Source organism: Chrysochloris asiatica, unplaced genomic scaffold (assembly GCF_000296735.1).
Source record: "Chrysochloris asiatica unplaced genomic scaffold, ChrAsi1.0 scaffold00104, whole genome shotgun sequence".
NCBI lineage: Eukaryota > Metazoa > Chordata > Mammalia > Afrosoricida > Chrysochloridae > Chrysochloris > Chrysochloris asiatica.
Window position 1 is genome coordinate 4,542,505 of NW_006408622.1, and position 9,212 is coordinate 4,551,716.

Genomic DNA, 9,212 nt, shown 5'->3' on the forward strand with positions numbered 1-9,212 from the left:
TTGCACAATTTACTGACCTCAACAAATAGGTTCCGTACCTACAAAGACAAGGTAATGCCTTCTACCTCTTAGGGGTGATATGCAATCACAAAATAAGTCCCCAACAAACATTAACTATTACTGTGCTTTCGTAATTCCCGGACCTCACATGGCAGTAACGAACTGACTCTGGACAGCTGGTTCATGGTCAGCACCTCGCCACCGCAGCTGCACGGGAGCACTTGGCTGCTCCATCTGTGCCGTGGCACCAGGGACCACTGCTGTTTGAGACATGCTTCTACCTTCAGCATTCTGACCTCAGTTTCCCGGAGAGGCTGTGTCTGTAAGGTCCGTGAGGGCAGGCACAGTCCGTCAACATTTTATAGGATGCTCACTCATCACCCAGCCCAGGAGGGGCTCCACATGGGCTACAAGTAGAAGGTACTGAATACATGCAGTGGTTTAGCAATGCCCACTGGTGTGATGTGGTGCTGTGGGTTAATGCATCAGACTGCAAAGCCGTTTGAACTGCAAGGTCGGTGGTTCAAGCTCACCAGCTGTTCCTCGGAAACCTTATACAGGGTCTCTGTGGGTTGGAACCGACTCGACGGCACTTAACAACAACAACAAATGGTGCAATCAACCCAGTACGTGGCCTGTATAAGACTTCCTGCACAGAGGTCTTATCAGCCATTTCAGAGACTCAGATGACTTGTCCTAAAGCCATGTATTCAAGTGCAGAGAAATCTCATCTGAGCAAGTCAATCAATATCTTCCAAGGGAGAAATCCTCTGGGGTGGGATGCAGAATTCATTCTTCAAATTTGACTTGAGAGAGAAGCCATTCAGGGAATGACTTGTATTGGGAAAGGACTCTCATGTTTGTTTTGGGACCAGATTGAGAATGGATGCTGGACTGGGTCTTAGAGGAAAAGCAAGATGGCCATTGGAATCTTCAGGTAAGGGGTAGGACAAACCCTGGAGAGGGAAGGCAAGGAGGTTCTTTGCTAAGTGGAGCCAGCCCTTTGAAACTGGGGGCAATTATCTTAGGATGTGGACTTGATGGAGGTCTTCATTTTTGTTGTTATTGGAGCTAGGTGTTCTCGAGAGACCCTATACACAAAACAATACAACACTGCCTGGCCTGTGCCATCCTCACAACTGTTGTTAGGGTTGAGTCTGCAGCTGCAGCCAGTGTGTCACTTCATCTTGTTAAGGGGCCTCCCTTGGTTCAAGGAACCCCCCATTTTATCAAACATGATGTCCCTTTCTAGGAACTGGTCCTTCCTGATGACATGTCCAAGTACACGAGACAAACTGTAACCATCCTGGCTTCTAAGGAGCCTTCTAGCTGTAGCTCTTCCAACACAGCTGTCTTGTTCTTCTGGCAGTCCATGGCACTTTCAATAGTCTTCAAACATCGTAATTCAAATGCACTGATTCTTCTAAGGTCTTCTTTTGATTCATCATCCAACTTTTACAAACATATGAAGCAATTGAAAATACCAATGTTTGGGGGCAGGTGCACTTTAGTCCTCAAAGTGACATACTTGCTCTTTAATACTTTAAAGAGTTCTCGTAGAGCACATTTGTGTATTGCAATACATTGTTGGATTGTTTGACTGTTTCCTTCCTTCCCTATAGAAATAGACACATTGATACTCATCTTGCACAGTTTAATAAAATCAAGTATTTTTTCACAACAACCTTTTAGGAACTGGCTTTATGTATATTGTCTGGTTCATGTTTGATGTTCAATAAATACTACCTCCCATCAGAGTAACTTTTTTTTTCTGCAGTTGTAGGATCAGAAATGTGCATTTTGGAAATAACATTCTTTGTCTTATTATTTCGGACTGCTCAGTATTAAAGAGGGCTCTGATGGGAATAATGTTGAGACATCTAAGGAGTCACATCAGAACCTTTGTCCAGCTGCTCACCACTCCTTTCAACCTGGCAACCTGATAGCCCTTCTTGCCTGGATCTCTCCCTTCTTTGTTTGTATCTTGGAAGAAGCAGGTTTGCATTTGCTTTCAATGAGATTGTTTGGCCATTTCTATAGAAATGCTAAACTTTATGTGGATTGCCAGTGGGGTGTGATTTCACAGCCTCTGCATGATGCAAACAGCTAAGTACTGAGGTACTAACCCAAAAGTTAGAGGTTCAAATGCATCTCCAGGTGCCTCAGAAGCATCACTGGCTATCTGCTTCTAAAAGGTCATAGTCACTGAAAACACTACAGGGCACAGCTCTTCTGTGTTAGGCATGGGACTGCCAGAGTCAGACTGGACTTCATAGCAACCAGTTTGATTTATTTTGACCTGGGCATGAGGGTTCTCTATTCCATAAATTCTACTTTACTTGCTCCCTGATTTTGAGATCTCTTTAATAAGGAAAGATGAAACACTTAAAATGATTGTGTTGTTATTGTTAGATGCCATCGAGTTGGTAGCAATTCATAGCGACCCTATGCACAACAGAATGAAACACTCCCAGGTCCTGGGCCAACCTCCCAATCGTTGCTACATTTGAGCCCATCATTGCTACCACTGTGTCAATCCATCTCACTAAGGAGGGCTTCCTGGTTTTCTCCAACCCTCCATTTTACCAAACATGAGGTCCTTCTCCAGGGACTGGTCCCTCCTGACAGTATGTCCAAATCTCTCAGTTTGTCATATTGTGGTGGCTTGTGTGTTGTTATGATTCTAGAAGCTATGTCATGAGTATTTTTAATATCAGCGGGGTTACCCACAATGGACAGGTTTTTTTTTTGGTTTTTCTTCTTTTAAAAAATGATAATAGTATTGAAAGTGAGTCCTGGTATAGCACTGTGGGCTAAATGCACTGGACTGCAACGTTGGTTTGAACTGCAAAGGTACATGGCTCAAGTTTGCCAGCTGCTCCTAGGAAACACTACACAGAGTTGTTATGGGCCAGAATCAACTCCAAGGCACTTAACAGTAACAGTAACAGTACTGAAAAAGGTTTATGCACCAAGACTTGGAACAGATTTTCTCCTAAGGATGTTTAAAACAGGGAAAAGAGAAAGATTATGGATTCTATGAAGAAAGCAATATCCTCGGCGTCAGTAAATATTTGTTTAACAAATAAATATATGAAGATAACAGAAGGATTCTTGATGTCTGGCAAGGAGTGATACCACAGATTCTGGAGAAGGTGCATCTCATATCATGTGTGTTCCTGTGTACCCACAGAATCTAACAGAGTGCTAGATGTTCAGTAAATGTATGCTCATCTGAACTGATGAACGGGAGTAGATCACAGTGCAGTCAAGCAGGCTGACACTTTGTTGACTTCAAAAATTGACACACGTATTGATATAAGCACCAATATACTTCCTCCTCTTGACCACATAGGTTTAATTTCTTGAAATCAATGGTGTCCCTTTTCTCTTCCAGTTCCAGTCTTCTGACATTGTCTGCCTTGATGCCAACGTCCTTCTTATAGTCACAGATCCCTGTGATTTCCACTGCAGCCCCTCCTCAGACTCTCAATCAATGGCTTCTGAACCTATACATCCAGACTCCTCATTGTTGTTGTTGTTGTTAAGTGTTGTCAAGTTGGTTCTGACCCACAACAACCCTGTAAAGGGATTTTGAGAAGCAGCTAGTGAGTTTGATTGTCTGACCTTGTGGTTCAAATCCATTTGTTGTTGTTAAGTGCCATCGAGTCGGTTCCAACCCATAGCGACCCTGCATAGGGTTTCCAAGGAGCGACTGGTGAGCTTGAACCACCGAGCTTGTAGTTTAAAACGGCTTTGCAGTCTGGTGCATTAACTCAGAGCGCCATACCAGGACTCCATAGTAGTCATTAAAACACAGAATGGAAACACTCTCCAAGGACTTCTGGAAAGACCACTTTTTCTCCCTCATTTTCACAGCAAACCATCGATCTAGTTCTGAGGAGAGGTCCAATCAGCAGAACATTTCAGCAAGTAACATAGACGCAAAATTGCTTTTTGACCCGACCATCGTGGTTTGCCTGGGGCTGTTCTATGTCCCAGGAAACCCCTCAGACCTAGGCAAACTGGCACTGTTGATATGAGCTGTACAATTAACTTCACCCAAACAATTTGGTCGTTTTGTCTAGTTCCTGGAAGGTATACTCTAAACCCTTGGAAATTCCCCAGTTATTAGATTCTTTGTTTTTCATGGAGGAGCTTATAAATTATACTAATAATCTTGAGTTGGGACTGGCCATGCTAGAAAGACCTACCATTCTCAGGAGAAGGGAGGCTGAGGCTTGAGTTCAACTGTGCAGGGTAAACTTCAACCAATTGTGTTTATATAATAAACCCCAACGAATAAAGAGTGGAGTGCTCGTGTGGTATTGTGGGTTAATGCGCTGGATTGTAAAGTCTATTTGAACCATAAGGTTGGCAGTTCAAACACATCAGCTGCTCCGCAAAAACCCTATACAGGGTCGCTATGGGTTGGAACATACTCAATGACGTTTAACAACAACAAACAGTAAAGACTCTGGACATGGAAGCTTGGGAATCAAACTGGTTCTTTACAAAAGCATTGGTGCTAGACAGGGTGATATGTTGCTTTTGGGGAAAGGAAGCTTCAGGTTGGGGTTTCTCTCTGATCTCACTCTATGTTTCTCTTCTTTTATGTCCATTTAGCTAAAATCACACTGTAAGCATGATGATAGCACTTCTTTGAGTTGGTACAGCAAGTTAGTAAGCTTAAGGTGTGGAATAGTGGGAATCCCCAAGTGAAGCCAGCAGTTCAAAAGTAAGGGTGTCAGAGAACTGAGCTTGCAGCTGGTGTCTGACATATTGGACAGACTTTGTGCTTTCTAACCTAATTCTGGAGGTAAGGACCAGAGGGAGAAGCTGATGAATGTCAGAGAAGACACACACAAAGAGACATCAGTAGAGTTCCATTTGCCATGTTCTATTCTAAGACAGTAATCCTAAAGGTGTGTCATTTTAGCTGGCAAGCTTTTGTAATCACATTGTGTATAATCCAGAAACATTGCAAATAAGCTAACGCTTCAACAACAAGGAAACATTGAAGAGACAACACGGCTTTCGTGACCAAGGGTATGCTATAGGGACTTGCAGAGACATGGGGAAGATGGGAAGGGAAGTGTGATGCATAGGCATATTTGATGAATTCTTGTAGACATGTATGTATGTATTCTGGAGTCCTGGTGTGGTGCGTCAGACTGCAAAACCATTTGAACTGCCAGGTCAGCGGTTCAAGCTCACCATCTGCACCTCGGAAACCCTATACAGGATCGTTATGAGTTGGAACTGACTCAATGGCACTTAACAACAACAACAACAGCAACATATGTATTCTACATAGGAAGAGTATGCATAGCATTAACGGAGTCCTGATGTGTTGCTATAGGATAAGCACTAGACTGCTGACCAACAAGGTTAGCAGTTCAAAACCAATAGCTGCTCTTTGGAAACAGGGTCTCTTTGAGTTGTAACCAACATAATGGCACTTAACAACAACACCAGTTTTGGAAGAAGCCCTGATGCTGCCTGGGTTACATGTTGGGCTACTACTAACAGTAAGGTCAAGAGTTCGAAACCACCAGATACTCCCTGGGAGAAAAATGAGGCTTTCTGCTCCTGTAAGATTGAGAGCCTCAGAAACTCTATTTAAGGTCACTCTGAGTTAGAACCGACTGTACACCACTTAGTAACAACATCAGAACCCACTGGATGACAAACGACAAGTCTCTAGAGGAAAGCTATCTGTCTGGTGCAGTGACTCTGTAGGATAAACACTGGACTGTGATGAACCACAAGATGGGCAGTTCAAGTTCACCAGCTGCTCCATGGACAAAAGATGAACTTGTCTACTCCTGCAAACATTTACAGCCTCACAAACCTTATGCTGGGCTGCTCACAAACCTTGGTGATACCCAAGGGCTCCAGAGGAAAGCTGCTGGTTTAAATCCAGGCTACACTAATTAATTGTTGTTGTTGTTGTTAAGTCCACTGAGTTAGTTCTGACTCATAGCGACCCTCTATAGGGTTTCTGAGGAATGGCTGGTGAATTTGAACTGCTGACCTTGTGGTACACAGTTCAATACCATGTTGTTGTTGTTGTTAAGTGCCGTTCACTCGGTTCTGACATATAGCAACCCTGTGTAGTGTTTCCAAGGATCAATTGGTGAGTTTGAACTGCCAACCCCTTATGGTTCAAATAACATGCATGCCAGTCCTTTATTCCACAGTGCCACACCAGGATTCCACCAAACCATGAGTCACTATGCAATAATTATGAAAGCTGAGCAATTTAGTGAACTCTTCCATGTCTCAGCTTCCTCATCTATATGTGGATAATAACAGTGCCTACCTTATCACACCACCACCACCCCCTTACTATGCAATTGTTGTTGTTGTTGTTGTTGTTGTTAGGTGCTGTTGAGTTGGTTCCGGCCCATAGTGATCCAGTGTACAACAGAACAAAATGCCGCTCAGTTCCTCACAATTACTGCTACGCTTAAGCATACTGCTGCTGCCACTGTGCCAATCCATCTTGTTGGGGGCCTTCCTCTTTTTCATTGTTCCCCCTCAAGCAATAGGAGTCCTGGTGTGGCGCTGTGGGTTAATGCGCCAAACTGCAAAGCCATTTGAATTGCAAGATCGGCAGTTCAAGCTCACCAGCTGCTCCTCGGAAACCCTATACAGGGTCGCTATGGGTCAGAACCGACTCAATGACACTTCACAACAACAACTCAAGCAATTGTGAAGCTTAGAATAAAGACAGGCACAGAGTGTTTCTTGTTGCTGTTGTTAAGTGCCGTTGAGTCAGTCCCGACTCATAGTAACCCTAGATAGGGTTTCTGATAAGTGACTGATGAGCTTGAACCACCAACCTTGCAGTTCAAACCAACCTTGCAGTCCAGCACATTACCCTGCAGCTCCACACCATATATTTACTTATAAATATTTATGGGTGGTGATGATAATGGAGGAGGAGAGGCTTACTGATCTTACATGAAATGTCAAGTTCAAGAGTAAACCCTTCTCAGGTCTTTCCTAGTTTTATCCTCATGGAGGCCTTGAACGCCCTCAGTCCATTTAAAGAATTGCCAGAGGCCTCCAATGAGCACTTTCCGGAGCTAGGATGCAAAGAGCTAATTCTAGCTACGTCTTACAGTAAGTACTGAAGCCCTTGGTCAGTAACTGGTAACGCTGGTTCCATGGCCTACTGACAAGCTGTTGAGCTCAGAGTGGAAGAGCATCTATTTGTCTGAATCTCACTTCTATTGAGAGTTAATAGTGTTGCAGATGCAGAGGAAAGAGGATTTTAACTTAAATGTGATCCCCGGACAATCTATAAAATTTTCTTCAAGAGCGCTGCCACCATAATTTAAGAAGAAACTGGTAAGTTAAGTGGACAAAAAAAACTGATCATCATACAACCGGTAATATAATTAAAGGTGGTAGAAATTGCCAAGTCCTAGAAAGAAATCAAAGGAGTTCTGGTACATTAGTGGTTATAAGTCAGGCTGCTAACCTCCAGGCCAGCAGTTCGAAACTACCAAAGGAGAAAGATGAGGCTTTCTGTTCCCATAAAGATTTATAGCCTTGTAAACTCTATACAGGGCTGTTGTGAGTCGGAATGGACTCCACGGCACACCACCACCACCACTAGAAAGAGATCAAGGAATTCCACCGATATTAGAGGCCGATGTGTCTAGTTCATAAAGAACATTCTTGTAGGTATAGATCTGCCTAAAAGCTTCCAACTGACTTTCAAGTTTGGTTGTGTGCTGTCGAGTCGGTTCCGACTCACAGCAATCCTGTATAGGGTTTCCCAGGTTGTAAAGCTTTTTAGGAGCTTTTTTTTTTTAAGTGGCTGGAAACATGGAGGGTGTCAAAGAGAAGTAGAAAAAGGTTCCTCTGTACTAGAGACCCTTAAGAAAAATCAAGGGAATTTTGCAACACAAAAGATCAAGCTCCAGAGAAAGAAGTTTGCCCAAAAGATGCTTCAAAAAGCAGGCAATAGTGTATATATAAAGCCATTTCATTATCACAAGGAATCTAGGCAGATGTACAGAAGTGAAATTCGAATGGGTAGGATGACATGAACAGCAGGCAATGTCTCTGTCCCTGGAGAATCCAAGCTGGCACTTGTGAGGATCAGAGATATCAATGGTGTGAGCCCAAAGGTTTGAAAGGTGTCACAGCTTTTTCATCTTTGCCAGATCTTCAGTGGTACCTTTGTTAAGCTCAACAAGACTTCCATTAACATGTGGAGGATTGCGGAACCATATATTGCATGTTATTGTTGCTAAGCGCTATCCACTCAGTTCTGACTCATAGCGACCCTGTACAGGGTTTCTGAGGAGTGGCTAATGGGTTTGAAATGAACTTGACATCCGGTGCATTATCCTGAAGTGGTACCCAAACCTGAAGTCAGGGAATGAACTGATCTACAAACTGGTTACAGCAAAATCAATAAAATGCAAATTGCCCTGACAATGATTACACAATCTCTTGGTAGATAGTGCATGGTCTGCATAGAGGATCTGATCATGTGATCTACAGGGTTGGGAAACATTTCAAAGAAGCAAATAACAACCCGTGGCCCTTCAAGTTATCTTCTCCATGCAGTGCAGTGAAGAAAAAGACCACCCATTTTGTAGAAGGTGAAGATGCTTCGCAACGGGGAAGACCAGATCAACAGGATTAACTAAGATGTCTGCCGTGGTTCTTTTTGTAATCTGGTCAGCTAATAAAACAATTAATCCTCTCAAATTGAAAAAAAAAAAAAAAATCTTTGTGGGAGCAGAAAACCTCATCTTTCTCCTGTGAAGCAGTTTGTGGATTCAAACATCTGACCTTGTAGTTAGCAGCTCAATGTGTAACCCACGAAGCCACCAAAACTCCTGATTTTCAAGAGAAGACCCTTATCTTCAGAGAAAACAAAATAAGAACAATAAAACATGAGTGAGTTAAAGGTGAAAGAGGTAGATTTTTAAATTTACTTCAATAGAAAGTTCAAACCAAACCCTAGTAGTCCTTGCTGTGTTTAAAGACAGTATGTCAATCATAAAATTATTTAAAGATGCCAATATCAAGATTTCTGATGTAAGTTTTGAAAAAGAAGTATCCCATAGGAAGCTGGTCATTACGCTTATAATCAAGAGTAATTAAATATGAAGAACACATAGATTCAAACTTGGATAACTTTGTGATTCAAAAGAATAAATCAGAATGAAAGCACAAACATC

General features: G+C 42.7%; 1 pseudogene; it reads left to right on the top strand.

Moving 5' to 3' along the window:
* The first annotated feature begins 7,842 nt into the window (after positions 1 to 7,842).
* On the top strand, positions 7,843 to 8,675 carry LOC102841365 (annotated as a pseudogene).
* Positions 8,676 to 9,212: the final 537 nt, after the last annotated feature.